The 21,734-nt window shown below is 42.1% G+C and overlaps 1 protein-coding gene across 5 annotated transcripts in view; it reads right to left on the bottom strand.

The window, feature by feature from the left end:
• The window catches only part of BMAL1 (basic helix-loop-helix ARNT like 1), a 68,294-nt gene extending 54,058 nt beyond the window's left edge, over nt 1–14,236 (bottom strand). For all 5 annotated transcript variants that reach the window (XM_075567158.1, XM_075567157.1, XM_075567162.1 and 2 more), the window contains exon 1: nt 14,107–14,236. The gene's annotated coding sequence lies outside the window, so the exon portion shown is untranslated. The remainder of the gene's footprint in view (nt 1–14,106) is intronic.
• Nucleotides 14,237–21,734: the final 7,498 nt, after the last annotated feature.

Raw genomic sequence — 21,734 nt, 5'->3', positions numbered from 1 at the left:
GGAGAGGGGGGGGGTGACGTGATGCACATTGTTTTATAAATAATGTTTTAAAGTGTCCCGGTTTTTCATTTTGAAAATCTGGTCACCCTATGCTTAGGACATTAATGCATAAGGACTAGTTCTGCTGAAAATTTCTTGGGGTAGATAGATCACAGGCATCAGTTACGTATTGCAATGTGGTCACCCAAAAAATAACCAAGAAGGAAATGTCTTAAATGCGTAGCGTCTGCTACACCTGTAACTGTCATTAATGTAAAATTTAAGGACCACAGTTTCAGTCAAGCTGGATGAAGGCAGTGGGGCCTGCAGTTGCCTAGTGAATATTAAAAATGTTACTAGGAAGGGCGTGCACACAGCGTCGAGGAAGATGGGAGCTCTCTGAACAGCTCCGTGGACTCCGGATTGATCGCGGACGTTTTAACCCTCCACACCGGCTAAATTTACCTTAGAAGACCTCCCCCCTCCGTCAGTGGAATCTTCAGGGATTTTTCCCAAAAACCGGCCTCTCCGGTTGCCGAAATCCAAGATGGTGCCCGCGCATGCACAGCAACAACAGCCTCAACAACAAGGGGAAAACTATACTGAGCCGGACCAAAAACAATGTACAGAGGAAAATACTCAAAATCACCCCAAAAGCGTTGAAAGAGCTGTTTAAAGAAATGCAGGGTGTTTTTCAAGTAACTCTGGATAAGGCTGTTGCTGAATTTAAGGCAAATCTGACTTCCCTGACGGAGCGAACAACGCAGCTGGAAAATAAACTCCAAGAATCCCTGCAGAGTCAGGGTTCAATGGAAGACAAGACATAACGATGAAATCAGGAGCTTGAAAGATAACATTGACGACCTGGAAAATCGGGAAGGAAGGCAAAATCTCAGAGTAAGAAACATCCCGGAAGCAATTGATCCGAATGAGTTGCAACCCTAACAAAATTATTTACCCATATAGCTCTGTCTCTGCTAACAAGCGACCTGCATATGGACAGAGCACATCGAGCTTTGGGTCCAAGATTCTCGCACCCTCGGAAAAGCAGGGATGTAATAGTAAAATGACACTATTACACCACTAAGGAGAAAATAATAAGAGGTTGCAGGAATCAAGAATATTTGGACTTTGAAAATTCCAAGGTTCAGATCATCCAAGATCTTTCCAGATCTACAATTGCAAGAAGAAGCCTCCGCCCAGTCACAGCGATTCTCAGAGATAACGAGGTCCATTATAGATGGGCTTTCCCATTCCGACTAGTTGTAAACAAAGACGGGAGGCAAGTTTCGTTAAGATTCTCAGAAAAGGCAGAGAACTTCCTAGGAGCCTTTGGTCTACACGAGCAGCTGTCCGCGAAATCGCAGCGTTCTCCGAGGCCCGAGATATCGTCGGAAGTCTCACAACAAAAGTAAAAAAGGTGACCGTTTGGAAGCTCGCGAGACCTCCCACCTGACTTGAGGGAGGAAAAAGTAATCTCACCATCTGATCAGATGGAGGAAGAGGTTGCGGTCTGCGGAGAACTTTCTTCCTCTGTGCTTTTGACATTTTCGCCGATTCCCTGAGGTCCCGTTGGACCTAGGAGGGGAACAAAGAATCTACAAGAAAAGGACGACTTTCCAATAGGCTCAAAAGTTATTTTTTGTTAAATTTGTGGGTAAATTGATCCTAACGATTATACTAATTTCTCTAATCTATAATCCCCAATTATTATAGAAATAAGATGTAAATTCTATTGGAAGAGCGAAAATATTATCTATAAGAGGTTAAGGTTGCTATATTGAACCAAAGGCACATACTTGTTTCCCAAACTCTTATTATTAAAGGGGCAGGAATTTAGAGGATAATAAGTTTGGAGGAATGAGTATGAAGTCCTTTAAACAGAGTTTGGGGTGCCCCAAAGTCCTCGAGGCTTGTGCTCCCCCCTATTTGGGCTTCTCATAGGCCCAAGAAAAGGACCAATATTTAAAAGGTTTCAGGATGGACAGAAGGTCCACCCCCCCATATCCCCGTTGTTGTTGCTGTTTTTCTGGGGGGGGGAGGGGGGTTCAGTAACTTTTTTCTCATATATATTTTATTCTTCCCCCGCCCATGATATTTATACAAGAATTGATTATATATTGGTCTCTGCAAATCTTTTGGATCGAGTCCTTCAGACAAATGTAGGCCCTATAGCATGGTCAGACCATGACCCAGAGGAAATGGCCCTGAAACCCCCCTTTATTAGACCCAAGGTTTTCCAGTGGCGTCTAAATGAGTCACTTTTGAATCAGACTGGGATCGAGGAGGAGATAGGGAATATATTGGTAGATTATTTTAAGCCAAATAAAGGTTCAGTTGAGAGCCCGACCGTTCTCTGGGAAGACCATAAAGCCTCTATTAGAGGCCTCTAATTGAGTTAGAACAGGAACATAAAAACACCCATGCAGGAAGATTTATAAACTTCTATGCAAGGCCAGAGAGGAATTACATAGCCTAAGATTGGAAGACACAAAAAAGGCAGTAAAGTGGACTTGTCAGACCTATTATGATAAGGGTAATGTAAAGCAAATACGTTGCTAGCAAGTAAATTAAGAGGGGTTAGATCTAAAACACAAGTCTCAGCGATAAGACAGGGTAACAGGGAAGTCACACATAACCCTTTCCAAAACGCAGAGGAGTTTTCTAAATATTATCATAAAATGGTATAATCTGGATTCATCAGACCCCAATTTTATTCAAGTATCTCTAGAACAAATAGATAGCTATTTACAGGCTTGCGATTTTCCAAAGTTGTCTGCGGAAGAGATGGAGGGTCTCAATGCTAAAATAAATATTTTAGAGTTAAGAGAGGTTATTAAAGGTTTGAAACCCTCCAAAGCCCCAGGTTCAGGTGGATTCTCAAATTTATACTATATAAAATACTTTGGAATTTTAGCTCCATCCTAGATATGTTTAATAGTTTTTTTTTTTAATGGGTTCCCAGATCCCAATGCAAATGTCAAAAGCAAATTTGGTATTGATTCCTAAAGAAGTTAAAGACCCAATGAGTTGCGCAAATTGCGGGCCAATTTCCCTTCTTAATCCAGATTTAAAAATTTATAGTAAAATTCTGGCGAATAGATTAAATCCAATTCTTCCCGCATAATACATAATGATCAGGTAGGTTTTACAAGTAAGCATCAAGCATCCGATAATACACGCAAGATTATCAATATATTGGATTATATACATTCTTCTAGACCCAAAGCGATGTTATTGAGTTTAGATGCAAAAAAAGCATTTGACAAAATTCAATGGGATTTTCTAGATAGAACTATGTAGGCGTTTGTTTTTTTCGGTCCATTTATAAAAATGGGCCCAGGCTCTATATGACTCCCCAACTGCTTCTTTAAAAATGCCAGGTGGGGAGTTAAACCAAATTAAAAAATCAGGAATGGCACTAGGCAGGCATGTCCATTATCTCCTCTGCTTTTTGCGTTAACGATTGAGCCGCTTGCAACTAAGATGAGGAAAAAACAAAATATACAGGGTATTGAAATCGGTCTGGAAAATGTCAAATTATCTTTGTTTGCGGATGATATTATTCTGACAATCTTTAATCCCCTGATTTCTCTTCCCAATCTACAAGAACAGCTTTCTGCGTTTGGTTCTCTTTCGGGTTACAAAATTAATTCTGCCAAGTCAGGGGCACTAATCGCAAATGCCGCGACGTCGCTGTCGCCGGCACTATAAGTGCAGCCTTAAACTGCTGCCTCAGAAGTAAACAAATTAATTATGCCCGTACCATTCTTTGATGGTTTGAACAACAAAAAAGCATTTCTTTTATTCATATAAACTGTACACAGAGCCGGACAGAGAATTTTCAGGCACACTATAACAGGGACTTAACCCTGTTTTAAATAATGCTTCAACATAAGCCTGTAGTGGTCTGAGTAATCCAGCTAAGAGCTGGTTAATTGCATCTAGACAATTAACTAGTCTCCACCTGGCTAATCAGACCTGTAGAAAAGTCTCCTGCTGGAAACTGCAAGAGAGAGAGACTCCTGAGCACAAGTGTGTTGCCAAAGTAGATGATTGTCTTGAGCACAAGGATATCAAGACAAGCTGATATCAAGACAAAACAAGGAACCAGGCCTCTATTCCTGCACAGAGGACCCAGGAACCTGCCAGAGGCTGGCCCCTCAAGGAACACCAACCAGACTCAGAGACTGCCACAAAGGGCCCCTGCTTACAGGTACCGCTTGGAACTTTGGGGTTTATAGGTAGGTAAGAGGTGTATCCTCCCAGCCCTGCAGATAGGGACTAGGGAAGTGAGTTTGCCCTTACAACAGGGATAGGTTGTTTATTTTTGTGGTTTCTGCACTGTTTAAAGTGGTTTAATTTCCCCCAAATCTCCCTGGTTGTACCTCTGCACATGTCTCTTATACACGCCTTGTAAAGAAAAACAAAATACAATAAGAACAATCTAATGTTTGTTGTTGGAGACAAAGCGAGGTGAAGTAAATGCAGAGGTCACCAAGACACCGTCAAAAGTCATAATAATATAGACCAGTGGTTTCCAACATTTTCTTAATTTTTTATTAAGGAACCCTATTATTATTTTGTGAAATTCTAAGGAACACCAACCCTCACTCATAGCGCACCTGAGATCATATACATTGTAGGGAATCCCGACCCTCTCCAATAGCGCGTTTGAGATCAGATGCATTGTAAACTCTTCTCTATTTGGTACAATTTTAAATTACAGGGAACCCTTTAGGGATGTCCGGGGAACCCAAGGGTTCCAAGGAAACCTGGTTGAAGAACACTGATATAGACCTTTTTACAAGAGGAAAAGAAATGGGCCATGTCTGGAAACAATGTGTGCGACTTTGGCATGGGAACTAGAATATATCGCACAACAAAAGCAGCAATTATATCACCTGTTAAAAATACAAGTATTTGAACAGACAACACATTACAGCTGCTAATTAGGTGCAGCAAGCACCCGGTTTTCTGCTAATATCGGAGCACTTGAGAGATGCGATTGTACTGAAGAGTGGCAAATGGTGTCTGTGAAAACAGGATCGATCAGATCTGTGCAAGGAAAGCAGCTGTTTGATGGAGTGCCAGATCCATCATGTAAGATCAGCCCACGGTGACGCCATGTTTACGGGTGAATCATGCACAAATAAATCTGTTTGGGGTCTTCTGCAAACAGAGAGGATAGTCAAATGTTTATATGAAAGTTACTGCATCTGTATGATTTTAAATATGGGGGGGGGGAGGGGGCGCAAGTATGTAAGATTTTTCTTAATACATATTAGGGCCACAGTCTAGTTTTGATCACTAGCGTCCGATAATATCCAACAGGGATCAAGAGAAAGCAACCACACATGTTACCCAGCAGGGAGCAACATTTCCACCATCAAATGGTACTAGGTTACCTATTTAGACCCAACTGGGATTGTTATTGTGGTTGCACCAGGGGTGGTATAGGGAGGGGGGGGGGGGAATGAAGTGTTGTTCTTCTGTCTTTCCACTCATTTTGGATGGTGTAATGATATACGTATTCAAAACACAACATGCAGTGAGTTACATGAATGATTTTGTTTAGTCACAATTTCAGAGGAATGGTTTACTGCTAGCACCTGTCCATTAGGATGGTATTAATAGACATGGGGCCTTATTCTATAAAGTGTGGTTGTGTCCATTTGACACTAATGCATGGAATGTCTTATTGAATTCAATGGGGCTTTCCGTGCGGTAGCATCGGATGGGAGCTACCATCCTTTATAGGATAAGGCCGATGATCTCGGCTTGTATACATTCATTAAGGTTAGAGCGACTTACTTCTAGGAAAACCAAGATATGGGGCATACTCTCAATGCATAAAAAAAAACAAAAACCAGGCTTTCTGGTTTCCAGGTATGTTACTGCATCCCAGTTGTCTGTTTTAAATTTACTATTTGGTATTGACATACAAACAATCATAGTGTGACTGATGTTCATTCCTTTCCAGGGATATCCCTTAACCTATATTCTCCTTGTACAGTCACGCCTGGGTTTGGCAAATGCAAAGCCAACATGGGGTGGTGTGCGATTTGGAACGCTGCTTGCGGTGCTTGTAATAAGAGCTATGCAGTTGCACTTATTTTTCCCATAAAGGAGAATGCTGGGAGCTATTCTATCCCATATTATAAATGGCTTTGCAGGTCTTGGCATAGCTGAAGCAGGCTCATTATAAAACTGATACCAGGGTGTGTCAAAATGCTGTACCTGCAAGGATACTAATATAAAACCGGTTTCTCCTGAAGCACATACCAGGACTAGGCCAAGTAACTTTGCCTTATTTAACCCTTCCGATTCTCGAGAGAGTTTTAGCCAATTAGGCACTGCAGTACTTTCTGGCCATGAAGGGGTTAAAAAATAAAAACAAACCCCCTCTCCCTCCACCCCCCCCCCTTGTTCTATGAATCCAAACAGTTGCCCAACATCTGCAGTTTTAAACCGAAGTGTTCAAACTAAATAGTGGTCTTTTATTTCTGAAAATTGACATGAACCACTCAAGGTGCCAAACAGGCCTGTAAAAGTATTACTCTGGCAGCCAACAGGATACATTGTGTGTAGATTCAGACTGTAGCTCAGCAGAGATTATGTCGACAGGTACACACAATTAATTATGCTGCAGGGGCGTGAGTATTCTTAAAATCACTTCCTGCTCGTTTTGATGCCAGGAAAGACTTTATATAGTGAGAACAGAAACAAATGGTCCATTAGAAATCACAGTCCCGATAATTCCAGACGTGTAGTTATTTCTAAAGGCAAGGGTGATGGAGGCAAGGGTGATGGAGGCAAGGGTGATGGAGGCAAGGGTGATGGAGGCAAGGGTGATGGAGGCAAGGGTGATGGAGGCAAGGGCGATGGATTTGTGGGCTAGCCGTCCAACGCAGGTAAGACAGGTTAATATGGTAAGGAATTAATTTTAAAAATGCTTGGTATAGACACAAGGTTGAAAATCGAGGATCGAATAGTATCTGAGGCTTCATAATAGGTAACAGAATGGGCATACTAGGTGGGCCAAGTGGTTCTTATAGGTCCAACAAATTCAATTGCAAGTGGTTCATATAGCATGGTGCATATTCCCAATGCAAGGGATTTCCCTTTTAACAGTTGGAGGGTGTTAAAAGAAGAAATCTCCCCCCCCCCCAACATTTTTACCTTACATTAATTCGGGGGACCCACCAGGTGCCTCCGACCTCAGTAGAACCGCCCGGTTCCCAAGATAGTTGTAGTTTGTGTATGCCGGTTGGGACACAAATTTTTTTTTAAAACAAAATCTAAAAACAACAAATGGTAATGGGAGTCCCAGAGACCAGGCAACTTTCTACTGGCTGCCGGAGCGGGCCTGACACGGCTGTCATTGTGTATCTACTGGGCACGTTTTCTTGCTCCGGTGGGCAAGTAAACTCGGCGCTCGGGAACCCCCGTAGGTCAGGGGATCACAGATCAGCTCTGGGAGAACCCCTGGTCCAGGCAGGATTGCTGGTTTGAACTGTGACATGAGCAGATTAAAGCAGATAAAACTGTTGGCAGTAGCTTACATATCTAGGTCTCACCTCAAATGTCCACTTTCTTTTAACATTTTTATTATTATCATCAGCTCAGAAATACCCCTAATTTTTGGGAATTTATACAGTTCCACTTTCGTCTTAAAGAAAAAGGAAATTTTTTACAAAGTTTTTCTCCGTTTTCTCTTTTTAGAAAATAAATCAAATGACTGAGCCACTTGTGCTGAAGCAGGGATATCCTGAAAACCTAATCTGCTGCTGGCCCTCGACGACTGGAGTTGGCTACCCTGGTTTGTCAGATCTAGTTTCAGCACCCCCCCCCCCGGCATTTTTTTAAGGGCACCTCAACTGCCAATAAAAACGTATCAAATTATAACCAGTATTGCATTACATTGCTGAATAGTTCTTTTTTTCCAAGTGGAAATGGGTCATGAAAATGAACTGCTGTTTAACTAAAAACAAATCACGAAGAACGGCACAGTATGGGAACAAGGCAGCTCAGCACCGCGGTGTCCGGTTTGATCTTTCCTCCCCACCCCCTTAAGAACCGCTAACAAATCAGTGCTTCACAGTAGGAATTAAAGAGCACCAACAACACATCTCGCCAGAAACCAACAAGTGTCTGCGTCAGGAAGCTGCCGTTTATTCCACATCTTCCCTGTGACTCAGCCCGCATTGCAAGGGCGGCCAACTCCAGTCCTCAAGGGCCACCAAACAGGTCAGGTTGTAAGGATATCCCTGCTTGGCCTGGAGTTGGCCACCTTTGCCTTAGTGCCTTCCCTGCTGTTTGGAGATGGAACACATTGTAGAATTCAGCGGCAAAAAAAAAAAGGTTTAAAGGTCTATGAACGAATTCTAGTACCTAAACCAGGAAGGGTCTCGGGAAGCTAAACTGGAAGGGGAGAGCTTTGTAGACATTCCTAGTTAAGGATTTGTTTCGCCACAAAAAATTTTATAGGGAAATTCCAGTCCGTCGTTTTTAAAAGCTAAAATTGTGAAGACTGGACTTGTCAAATGCAATATCAGTATTGCTTACAGATATAAAAGGAAAGAGAAAAAGAAGACGAACAGCAGGGGAAAAAAAAAATACGTTGCCCTATCTATTTGTTGAGCTTCATGCTGCTAGCAGAAGTGGTGATCGGGGGCGAGACTGCTCAGGGTCAGCAGTAATGTTCCCCTGTTTGTGACACCCGACGCTGTACAATCTCTGCTCCATTTGTCCCGACGAAGGTCTCATTGTGGGACGGAAACGTTGAATATTTTGCCAAAATACATATGTATGTTTTGTGCATATGGGCGTCCTTTGATACTTCAGATTACGCAGTTTCATGTACTTGGCTGTATATAGGGTACTGCCTCAGCACCTCTATTTTTCATTCTCTTTAGCCCATTTTATTCTTTAGTGTACAGAGATTCTCCTTTTCTATTGGTGATCCAAGCGGACATGTTTAATGTCCGCCTCCATAGTGTGTCAAAACACACACAAACACACACACACACACACTAAAACAAACAGTGGAGATTGCTTCTCCAAGTAGGTGCTTCCCACCTTACATCTGCAGTTTTAAAAACGTATCTAGTTTCTTCTTCTATAGCAGGGATGGGCAACTCCAGTCCTCAAGGGCTACCAACAGGTCAGGTTTTCAGGACATCCCAGCTTCAGCACAGGTGGCTTAAATCAGAGGCTCAGTGGACGACACCTGTGCTGAAGCAGGGATATTCTGAAAACTTGACCTGTTGGTGGCCCTTGAGGACTGGAGTTGGCCTCCCCTGCTCTACAGTATACAAGTTGGCGACAGCACGCTTCCTAATTTCACTCTGAGGCTGCGGTTCCAGTGCACGCGCGACCGGCGGGGGGGGGGGGGGGGGGAGAGAGAGACACACACAGAGACACACACAGAGAGAGAGACACACAGAGAGAGAGAGAGAGACACACACACAGAGAGAGACACACACACAGAGAGAGAGAGAGACAGAGAGAGAGAGAGAGAGACACAGAGAGAGAGAGAGAGAGAGACAGGAGAGAGAGACACACAGAAGAGAGAGACAGAGAGAAGAAGAGCGAGAAAACACGAGAAACTTGCACATTTAAATAATTTATATATTTTACATATTAAAATGTACATATTTCTCCCATTTCAGGGTCTGGATGGCAGTAACACTGTAGTTATTTTCTCAAACATCCAGGGGGAGCATATGGGGAAAAAAACAACAAGGTACACAAATATAAGTGCAGACTTTTCTGGAATGTGGAATGATTGTGTCTTGGCTCGTATAGATGTACTACTCACAAGAATTTAGAGTAAATCAGGCAGCTGGCAAATAGGGTTGCCACACTGTAGTTAGGCATTAAGTAAATAACATTATTTCCCAGCGTTAATTTCAGCGGAGCTTAGTAAACAAGTATAATGACCTCATTTGCATGTCATTTACAACAATGGCTGTTACAAGTACCGCCATGTTTTTCACAAGAGTAAACTCAATATTTTGCGTCTTATGCAAAACACAACAAAATTAAATCCAATTTATTCTCGCGTATCATCATCAAAATACTATATGGGTGATTTAAGGAAGGGGTGCGCAAACTTCCTGCGCTGCGCCCCCCTGCCTGATCTCCTCCGGTGTCGCACACCCAGCACGACGCCGTGGGGTCACGTGACCCGCCCCGTCATTTGACACCGCGTCTCCATGGCAACAGGTGTCAAATGACGCCGCGTTGCCACGGAGACGTATGGACTGAAGCCGGGTAAGTAGATTACAGAGGCCTCACGCTCTCAGCGCGGCGCCTCTGTAAAAACTGCGCCCCCGCCAAATCTTGCGTCCGCCAGTTTGCACACCGATGATTTAAGGTATTTAATCACACGACCAAAAGACACCAAAATGACAGTACAAAAACATATTCACATTATCTTATTTAGTAGCTATCCTGCTCGTCAGAGAATGTTACAGATGCTACATCACAGAGACTAACTTTATTCACAAACAAAATGGCAATTATATCAGCTACATCCGGAACAAGAGGTGATCCTTAAAACAAAATAAATAATACAAAGATAACATGTATATTATACAAGTGTTGGCACAAGCACCAAATAGATGCAGTTTGTGAATCTGTGGCAGTTTTTGCTGCCTGTTTTATCCATAAGCCATTGTGTCAGATTTTGAAACAAATATCTTAGACATAGAACAAGCTCGCAACATACAGTAACTGGATGCAGCAATATCTCTCCTACTCAAAATCAGCCATTCTGTCATTCCTTTGATAAAAACAGAGCCGGAGCGTGTCACATTTCCTTCAGTAATGGTTGTGGATCGTGCATAGAATTAAACAGCATAGCTGCTACTACAAAAAAAAAACACACATACGTCATAGGTTTTTTTCATGTGCACTTAAATAAAATAAAAAACACTTAGTCTCCAGTGAGTCATGTGTCATACTTAGTGCCACAAAATAAAAAGTTCAGTTTCGTGACTGCTGATCATACGGCTAAAGTAAATTTCACAAAGGAATTGAATGAGCTTTTAAAAACCATTAAGGTAATTGTCACACCATACACCGCGCCTCACCCAGTCTGCCCCATATTAACCTACTGACCTAAATGTTTAAGGATCAAATGTTTAGAAGGCAGATAGAGGAAGTGTCGACTATTCGATGTTTATGGCTCCTCTATGAATCACTGACTAGTTCAACCAATGAGTGCCACAGAAAACCCTGACATACCGCGTCATATTTAAATTACGCTGCAATTGTAGGGCTTGTAAGAAAGTGAAAGGGTTGAGATAGATAGATATACACATACTGTGAACATGATGTGATATATAGATTACCGCCACAGTCTGTTAAAGCGCAAATCCTAGCTGTTTTTCTTTTTACCCAGGATTGAAGCAGGGGTTTTTTCCAGAGCTGAACCCCATTAATTTCAGCTCCGGGGATCCTCTGCTTCCAGAGATACTTGCTTCCGTAGGGGGTGCCGGTAGCCGCTCTGCTTGGCTAGCAGGTATCATGTAATGGCCGCTTATCAAAGCTCCCACACCCTGTGGGCCAATAGGAAGCCGTGACATCATCAGGTTCAGCTTCCTATTGGCCTGTGTGACGCTGGAGTGTTAAAAACGTCAACATCCAGCTAGCGCAGAAGGAGCGGCTACCGGCACCTACTATGGAGGTAAGTATCTCTGGAAGCAGGGGGTCCCTGGAGCAAAAATTAATGGGGTTCAGCTCTGGAGACCCCCTGTTTAAACCCCGGTGAAAATAAAAATTGGGAAAAAAACAAGTTTAAAAATATATATTTTTAAAAACGCTTGGATTGTGCCTTTAATATGATAATGTTATTTCCTTTTGTCTGATTTTCTTGCACTTATTGTATTATAATTCCCTGTACTGTATGGTCCCTTTGTAAAGTGCACGGTACACCGTGGGCACTATATAAATAAAAGATATACATGCATACATTTCTATAGATCACTACAATTCCAAAGTCCCATGTAGGTTTTCAAAGGCAAGATTGTAAAAGGCCAACGTAATTGTTACTTCAGGGACTATTTTGATAAAGAGATGGCAATTTACCCAAGCTCCGACTGTGTGCCCAATTTTTTTTTTTTTTTTTAAATCAAGAACTACAAAGTTCTGCAAAGTTCTTGGACAATGGTATCCTAAAACCTGTTAACCCCCCCCCCCCCCCCCAAGATCAGAAGTAATGCCATGTATCCACGGAAATCATTATAAAGCTGGAGAAAGTCCTCTCTCCAAACCCACGGTGCCAACTTCCCCTCTGCATGTGTCAGTTCTACATAGATCTGTCAATTTGCATTGAGAACATTGCTTGAAAGTGATTCATATCAACCATTTACAGTTCTTCATCGGTAACCAAACAGGGACTTGGAATCTTCCCAGAGCTTGTGAGACAGATGGAGTCAAACTGGAAGAAATGTGCCATCAACCTGAAGCTCAAATGTCTTCAATTGAGTTCTATTATTATTCCATGACATATTTAATCACTTAACTGCTCATTGGCGACATTGGTTTTGCAATGCACCACATATGTCTTGCATGCCAAATGAATGAAATGACAAACACACAAATGATTAACAACAAGGACTGAGCCTTAGCTCATTGTCCATGACCCATCTTCACAAAAGGGCAGTGAATAGGAGTTATGCTGTGCTAAAGCTTAATCCCCTTCAGTAAATATGGGCCCAAGAGCCGTATTCATGAACCTCCAAAGTCACTCAGGTGACTGGCCATATTCTGTGGACCGCAGTGTGCCATTTCAAAGCTTCATGCATAACGCTTTAAAAGAACAGTCATATTGCTCTTCAGTGAATGTTGCGAATACTAAAGCCCATTAACCTCATGGACAAACCGCCCCCCCCCCCCAAAAAAACGGATAGAATGACAAATATATAATAGGAGCTATATGTGCCAACATAGGTTAAGGAACATATCTAGGGTTGTTCTATGCAACAAAGTGTTGGCACAAATATTACGTTTGTGAATCCGTGGCAAAAAAACCCCCCAACAAATTAGGAGAAAGGCAGATAAAAGTATTTACATGAATGGCATACACAGTCCTGTCAAGTCAAATGTTAAATAATTATTCCAGTAACATGTAATATTTTTGTCCATGTTATCTGGATCCTCTGTCGCTTTGCATTAGCCTCTGACTAACAATACATTAGTCCCAGATCGCCTCACTCTGTACCCATGTGTCAGCAAGAACCATAAACCATCACAAGTTACGGGTGCTATTATCTACATGGCACCAACATATTCCAGACCTTCCATCATTCTGCGAGTATAACATAGGTACCACTGTTGTTCCTCTACTGGTGCCAGACGGAGGTACTTCCAAGCAATCCCTATGGAAGTCCCATAACCTATGCATCTTACCACACACAAAAACACTCTCTGTGTAATAGGTACTGCTAGTCACCAAAACACATGTAGCGTACCTTCCAAGTAGGTGCAGTTGGAGGGTATAATATTCCATAGGAGAGTACTATGCAGGTGTGAGCAACAATAACAAATACAAGATTAACAGCAAGTATTACTACAATAAAACAACGTACATAGGGCTGCCGAACAACAAGGTCCCTGCACCAAATAGCTTACAATCTAAAACAAAGTGTCAGAGCCACTCCAATCCAAATAATGCCTTAAAACAGAGGTGTCCCTACTCCCTAAAAAGGTCAGGGGTGTCCCAAACCAATCCTCATAGCAACACAGGTTGACTGGACTGCCAAAGTGTGTGTATGTGTGTGTGTATGTATGTGTATATGTGTATATGTGTGTGTGTGTGTGTGTGTGTGTGTGTATATATATATGTACACACATATATATATATATATATACACACATACATACATACACACACACATATCTACCAGCAGCCATATAGCACATAATACAAAACATACGTAAATACAATAATGCACATTTTTTTTCTCCAAAACTAGCCCAAAGAGCTTGCAATCTAATTATTCCTAACACCCTCGCGGTCCCTGATGACAGATCTGCCAGTTCTTCCTTTGGCTTGGGGGGGTGGTCGGGGCAGTAATAATAAAGCAGTAGAGAGAGAGAAGGAGGATGAGCACTCACCCGTCAGGCGCACGGAGAACTCATGTAACACATACAAACCAGGCTGATAAACAGCAGCCGCCCGTGACCTACTTTCTGCCCTCACCAAATGTCGCACCACTAACCTACTTTCCAACCAATCACACGCGCCGACTCCCCGAGTGCATGTGCCAGCCAACCGCTGCACGCCCTGCGCGCTGGCCAGCCAATGAGCAGCTGCGGAGGCGCTGCCTCCCTCCCCCCTCCTGCGTCACCGCTGCGTTTTCTCCAATAAGAGGCGAAGATAACCCCTTTGCTGGAGAAGGGGCGGGAGAAGGGGCGGGAGGAGGGGGGGAATCGCCATGTTGGTTGTGGCAACAGTTGCAGAGTCCTGGCCACAGTGGTTGCCTTGGATACCAATTCCAGAATGTCACATCATGGATACATACAGATATTTACTGTGCAAAATCCCCCTCAAATACTGAGTTCTCCTCAATAAACAGAAAAGCACGCATTATAAAAATAAATACATTGTATATTATCTTAAACATTGTAATCTCCACAGATTATCAAAACTATGTAGGAAAAAACTGAAGCAAGTGACAATGTTATCCTGCAGAATGAGCCTTAATAATACTGTAGATATTGTGCATATTTTGACCAAAAATGCAAATGACAATATTCACCATTTTCTTATACTTTTGCTATGCAGAATGCTGGCTCTTTGTTATTAGCATTATTTACATTTGGTTAGCATTTGTAGCCAGCCACGTATTTAAGAATAGCAGAGTTATTTCATTATTTGGCTTTGAGATGCTGGTTCTGATTGGGTTCTTAGAAATTCACGTCATTGACTATTTCCTTATTCCCATCGTTCAATTATATTATGCCTTTTCATCGTTCACTGTAACATATTCATAACACATTGGCGAATAGAAAGATACAAACCATTTTAAATACAGGAGGGAACAGATGCAATACTGCCATACTGATAGGGTTGCCAGGTGGCTTCTCAAAAAATACTGGACTCAATGGTGAAAGGTGCGTCAGGTCACTATGTCCAGGGAAGTAATACCAGACACATACATGTCCAGTATTACAGTACCTCTCATTTTTTACTGGACAGAGTATCCAAATGCAGGACAGTCCAGTTCACTACCGGACACCTGGCAACCCTACATACTGATCAACTCTGGGCGATTATTTCCTTTTTTAAATGGGTAGTATACATTTTCTATTTTATCGTATCCCTTATGAAACATTTAATCCCAATGCAATGGAAATTTGAAAGGGCTGTTTAGTCAAATCATCCATATACAATATTGGTGCAAAAAGTATTAGATAGACCAGTGTTTTTCAACAGGGGTTAATAGGACAACTTGGGTTCCCCGGGGTATCCCTAAAAGGTTCCCTGTGACTTTCAGGTCAGTTGAAAATTGTACCAAATACAGAAGAAATTAGTTCTTTCAAAACTAAAGCTGTCTCATTTTAATCTGGTCTGTAACTGCTACGTACGCCTATAACATATATTATCTGTAACTGTGCATGCAATGGCTTGTTCACTTAATGTAACTACTGTATGTATTTGTAACCATGTATTATTTGTCATCATAACTCGGTGCCCAGGACATACTGGAAAATGAGGGGTAACTCTCAATGTATTACTTCCTGGTAAAACATTTTATAAATAAATAAAATAAATAATGTGAAGATGCCTAAGAGGTGATTCCTGTGGGTCCTGTGCTGCTATAAATCTGCGTTGGTGTAGGAAGAAATCCTATCTCATTGTTAAGGAAGGTCATGGGAGTGAGTTCTATGTTTTGATTTAAGTTGGGATCAGACGTGGACTTCTACCAATGGGGGATAGTATGACGGCGAAAAATGAGTAAAGGCTAAAACCTGCCCTGTTGACGGATGATACTGTTGCTCATCAATAAAGATCCAGTTAAAAGTTCCTGGTGCCTTTTTCTATTACTCCTCATCACAGCCTTGGCACAGATACCATCAAGGATACCCTGAGAAGATAGGTTACCACTGGGCTAACACACACCAAACCATGTCAAAGGCAAAAGACAGGATTCTACATCAATTATTGTTAGTACACCCCATCCTTGCAGCCGGGGGAGGGGAGAATAGGGGTGTTACATTTAAAATGCATCTGATCTCAGGCGTGCTAATAGAGAGGGTTGGGGTTCCTTACAATGCATCTGATCTCAGACGCGCTATTAGAGAGGGTTGGGGTTCCTTACAATGCATCTGATCTCAGACGCGCTATTAGAGAGGGTTGGGGTTCCTTACAATGCATCTGATCTCAGACGCGCTATTAGAGAGGGTTGGGGCTCCTTACAATGCATCTGATCTCAGACGTGCTATTAGAGAGGGTTGGGGTTCCTTACAATACATCTGATCTCAGATGCGCTATTAGAGAGGGTTGGGGTTCCTTACAATGCATCTGATCTCAGACACGCTATTAGAGAGGGTTAGGGTTCCTTACAGTGCCAACTCCAATTCTCAAGAGCCAACAACAGGTCAGGTTTTCAGGATTTCCCTGCTTCAGTACAAGTGGCTCAATCAATGCTTCGGTCATTATGACTCAGCCACTGATTGAGCCACCTGTGCTGAAGCAGGAATATCCTGAAAACCTGGCCTGTTGGTGGCCCTTGAGAACTGGAGTTGGCCACCCCTCTTATATAATGAAAACGATGTCTGTGTAGTTCATTTCCTGCATAGCTGTCCTGATGATGAAATGTGTGGCTTTCTGGCACTCGGTGAAAAATAAATACCCACCTAACTCCATTGTTGCCCAGCCAGTTATACCCTCCAAAAATAGCATACCATGGCAAGCTTGTGCCTAAATACACCAATCATGCACTTTCTTACAACACTACAGTGACTATTTCTCAAATCCCTGAGTGTGTATGTAGACGCGCAGCAATATATATATTTTTTTTTTTTTGCTTGGGTTTTATGTTACATGTTGAATACTTTTCAATTTGTAGTATTACACTTGACGAAGACTGTTAATCAGAATGTTTATGACAACGCAGAGTAGAGTTTTGTGAAGCAGAAGGAGAACATGACACATTTTGTGTTCCATGAAGCTCCGACATAACTCTTTTTATGTGCATACAAGTCGGCAAGGACAGGGTAAAACGGGTAACAAAATAGCTTCCTGCACTGCAGAATTCTTCTCTGCAGAGAGTGAGTAACGACTGAGTTTGAAGCAGGAACCTGATTCAATTCTCGGTGTCAGCTCCTTGTCACCTTTGGGCAAATCACTTTATCTCAGGCACCAAAAGCATAGATTGTACAGGGCAGGGACTGTGTCCGTAAAGTTCCTTTGTGCTGCGTACCGCGAGCTATACGGTCATTTTGACACGCTTTGTGTCCCATTGGGAGAAACACGCTATATGAAATAGATTTGTTATTATGACGCAATGGAACAATTCAAACCCTTGATACATCTTTCATCCATCTTGTCTTTGCATTTAAACGCTCTGTTTAGAGTAAAGACGCTGAGTCTGAAAAACAGTGATGCCGAGTTTGAAGCAGGAGTCCAAATTCCAGTGTCAGCCTCAGGCACCAAAAAAATAAACTGTAAGCTGTGCAGGTCAGGCTCTCGTGCCTGTAAATGGTTGTGCACAGTGCTGCGTATGCTGTCAGTGCTATAGAAGTTTATGTTAACATTTGCGTGACAAGTGGTATTTGTATGCGGGGCTCATTGGACACTATAGGATCAGTTATTAAGTAATGGGTTACCATTCATGGCATCAAGTGACTAACCAACAAGGCACTACAGGAAATGTGTCAATGCAGAACCATCTTTAGAAATCGATGTGTTTTCTTGTATTGAACATTCCTTAGTTCTTGGCAGATAAAAACTAACCAGGATTGTCTCACTGTAATATTTGGGCCTTTGCCAGTATTATATTGGAATATTATTTTCCAGTATCCCAATACGCCCAACAATAAGTTTATTTATTAACTTACTTATAAAATATTTTACCAGGAAGTAATACATTGAGAGTTACCTCTCGTTTTCAAGTATGTCCTGGGCATAGAGTTAAGATGACAAATAATACATGGTTACAAATACAGTTACATAAGTGAGCAGGGTATACATTATATACAGGGTATAGCATGCACAGTTAGAGATAATATATGTTATAGGCGTATGTAACAGTTACAGACCAGATTTAAATGTGAGACAGGTTTAGTTTTGAAAGAACTTAGACTGGTAGTGGATTGTTCCCGTTTTGGGGTGCACGGCAAGGGGAGGAGGAACGGCCGGATACTTTGTTGAACCTTGGGACCATGAAAAGTCTTTTGGAGTCAGATCTCAGATGAGTCAGTGATATATTATTTGGAACTAGAGTACTGATTATAACTTTACAATTAGAATGATTTTAATAATTGATGTAGATTTAACAGATTTTTAAAAAAAAATCACGATTTTTTTTTGTGCCAGGAATACAATGTTTTTTTGTTGTTGTTTTAGTTGTACACTTCAGTGTTGCAAAAAAATTGTAGTCACGCGGAACCTGAAATACAAAGGGAGGAAATTCAACAACGACAACTATATTTTACATTTCTTTCTTTCTTTCTCAATGGGTCTTGAAGTACTTCCCAGAACTTTGCATGGGTGTGTACAATCTATGTTTGGTGCCCGATGCACAGGGAGATAAGGGGATTTACTTGAGGTCACAAGTAGCTGACACTCGGTTATTGAATTGGGCTTACCCTACATTAGGGGTGTGTACGCAGGTTTTCTTGGGGGGGGGGCGGGGCGGTTGCAGAGGCCCCACGCTCTTCCCCAAAGCATTTAAATTAAATGCTGGGGGGATCGCGTGAGGCCTCTGCAACCGAACTTGCCGAGGTTCCGCCAGCTTCAGATGATGTGTTGGCATAGCAACGCGGCGTCAAATGACCCCGCCGCCGCCATGGCAACGCGTCACGTCACATGACCCCACTGACGCCGACAGGTAGGTAAGGGGGGCTCGAGCACCGGGGGTGTGGATGCAGCGGGGCGCAGCAACAGAAGTTTGCGCACCCCAGCCCTACATCAAAGTCAATGTCACGGTTTTCAGAGTCAGTGCCTTAACTCGCTGAGTCACAGCCTGAGCCCTTGAAATAGCATGACAGGGCATTCGCTGGCTTGTTAATTTAATGTAGGACATTACACAGCACTATGGTAAACTAATGAACCACTGAATAATATATGAGTAGCAGAAAATAAGCATGTTTTACAGTGGCCTGGCACAATTGTTATGTGGATTAGCGTATGGTAGGGCTGTTTTATTTTCAGAGCACGTTTTATCATGTGAACTAAATGAGTGTTTCACAGGTAGTGCCACTCACTTTGAAGACGGTAATCCATGTGTCTGTTCTCCTTGTGACTTTGGGCAAGTCACTTTATTACCCTGTGCCACAGGCACCGAAATTAGATTTTAAGCTCTACGGGGAAGGGCTGCGTGGTGCTGCGTACAACAATCAGCAATATTTAAGGTGACAATATTATGATTACTATTATGTCCGCGCAATCATTATTAAACACCGCAACATTTGTGCTTTAATCTTAAACCCTGGACAAACTGAAACAGTAATATTTTTTTCCTGTATAGCTCTGACAGGGTACGTAGCGCTGTACATAGACTTTTTGCAGGCACAAGTCCCTGCCCTGTAGAGCTTACAGTCTATGTTTTTGGTGCCTGAGGCACAGGGAGATAAAGTGACTTGCCCAAGGTCACAAGGAGCAGACACCGGGAATAGATCCAGGTTCCCCTGCTGCAAACGCAGTGTCACTTGTTTTCAGAGTCAGTTTCTTTACCCTGAGCATCTCTTTCAGCAACAAGAGCCGCATGATGATAACTATGATACACAATGATACACAATGATACACAATGATACACAATGATACACAATGATGCACTATGATGCACGATGATACACAATGATACACAATGATACACAATGATACACAATGATGCACGATGATACACAATGATACACAATGATACACAATGATGCACGATGATACACGATGAAGGGTATTTACCCTGGTAGGTTGGGGACAGCAATTTTCCTACACATCTATTTCTAATTCATCAATCATATGTGCTTAAAATCAAAGATACAATTCCAGTAGTTTACCTTCTTAGTTCAATGTTGGCAGTCTCAAGAGTGGCCTTTTATGTAACAGTAAACATACTGAATGCACTGCCCAAAGGGCCAAGGAAGGCCATGCATTTAAAGCAGCAGTCCAAGCTGCCGGTTTTTTAATTTAATTTTATTGCCCCCATTAATATGCGCATCAATACAATCCACACAATGATAAGTAATTAGCTAAGTTGCCGATAGATCCATTCTCCTGTGATCGATCGGCGAAGATTCGGCTCGGGGGATTCAGTAAATGGCTGTCAGTGCAGCAGAAGAGGTCCAAAGATGCTAAGTTCTGTGGGGGAGATCATGTGACCAGGCAGTCTCTAGATACAATTGGTGCACTGCGAGAGAGAGGGCAGCGCTCAAAAAGGAAGGGGATGTGACTTTGTAAATGGTTGCTATAGAAACCAATAAATGCTTGATACATTATCATACATAAAAAATGTAATTCGGAGTTGCTTTAAAAAAATGCTACAAGTATTTTCTCATAGTACAGAACTGGTTTATTTAAAAACACATGAACGATGTTGCTTGGTCTGCAGCTTTAGAGTGTTAAATACAAGCTCTTTATCTGATCGAAGTGTTTTGTTTATGTAGTGTATGCACTACTGGAACGTACTAACTAATGTACAGTACATGAAAGTAATACCTTTATTTTCCTTATCAAGATATTAAGCTTGCGTACTGCTTACCTATACAAAAACTCAAACAAAAGATTAATTCTAGTGTGGCATATTTAATTAAAAAATATATATCGTACAAACTTAAAATAATACTTAAAATACTGCTGGGAGCTTTTTTTTTAGGTGTGCATGTTTCTACCAGTAAGGGGAGTGTGAATGATTTACAGAAGACATGTAAAAATGTTAAATATTTTCCCTTTTGACACTTTTTTCACTACAAAATGTAGTGTAGAGTACAGGTATACCCCAGTTTAAGGACACTCACTTTAAGAACATTCGCGAGTAAGGACATATTTTCAATAGTACCGTACCCCTGGCTCCGTACGCTCACTTCACAAGTACGGTCACTTATTCTGCCCTACAGACCGCCGTAGTAGTGATGCGCTGATTCCCCTCGCCCAATAGGCAAACGGCAGCTCGCACATGCGCCTGTCAGCACGTCCTGAACAGCAATACCGGCTCCCTACCTGTACCGAAGCATCAATAAGTGGGAAAAAGGTGGTGCTTCACTTTAAGTACATTTTCGCTTTACATACCTGCTCTGGACCCATTGCGTACGTTAATTTGGGGTATGCCTGTACTATTTTTGGGAGGCCACCTATTGGAAGGTTGGATATGTTTGGCCAGTACAGTTATTGAGCCTAACGTCTGGCATCCCATAGCTGTCCTTGTTACAGAGCATTGCAATGTTGTGCAGTTTAGGAAGTTTAAAGGAGCATTTTGTTTGTAAACTACATTTGTGTTGCAGCAGCACACGTTAGACACAACTTTGGCCCTGTTAGAGTCCTGATTTATCAATGACAAACTAATCCCAATCTAGGTGTTACA

This window comes from Ascaphus truei, chromosome 12, assembly GCF_040206685.1.
Source record: "Ascaphus truei isolate aAscTru1 chromosome 12, aAscTru1.hap1, whole genome shotgun sequence".
Taxonomy (NCBI): domain Eukaryota; kingdom Metazoa; phylum Chordata; class Amphibia; order Anura; family Ascaphidae; genus Ascaphus; species Ascaphus truei.
This window is presented reverse-complemented; position numbering and strand designations above follow the sequence as displayed.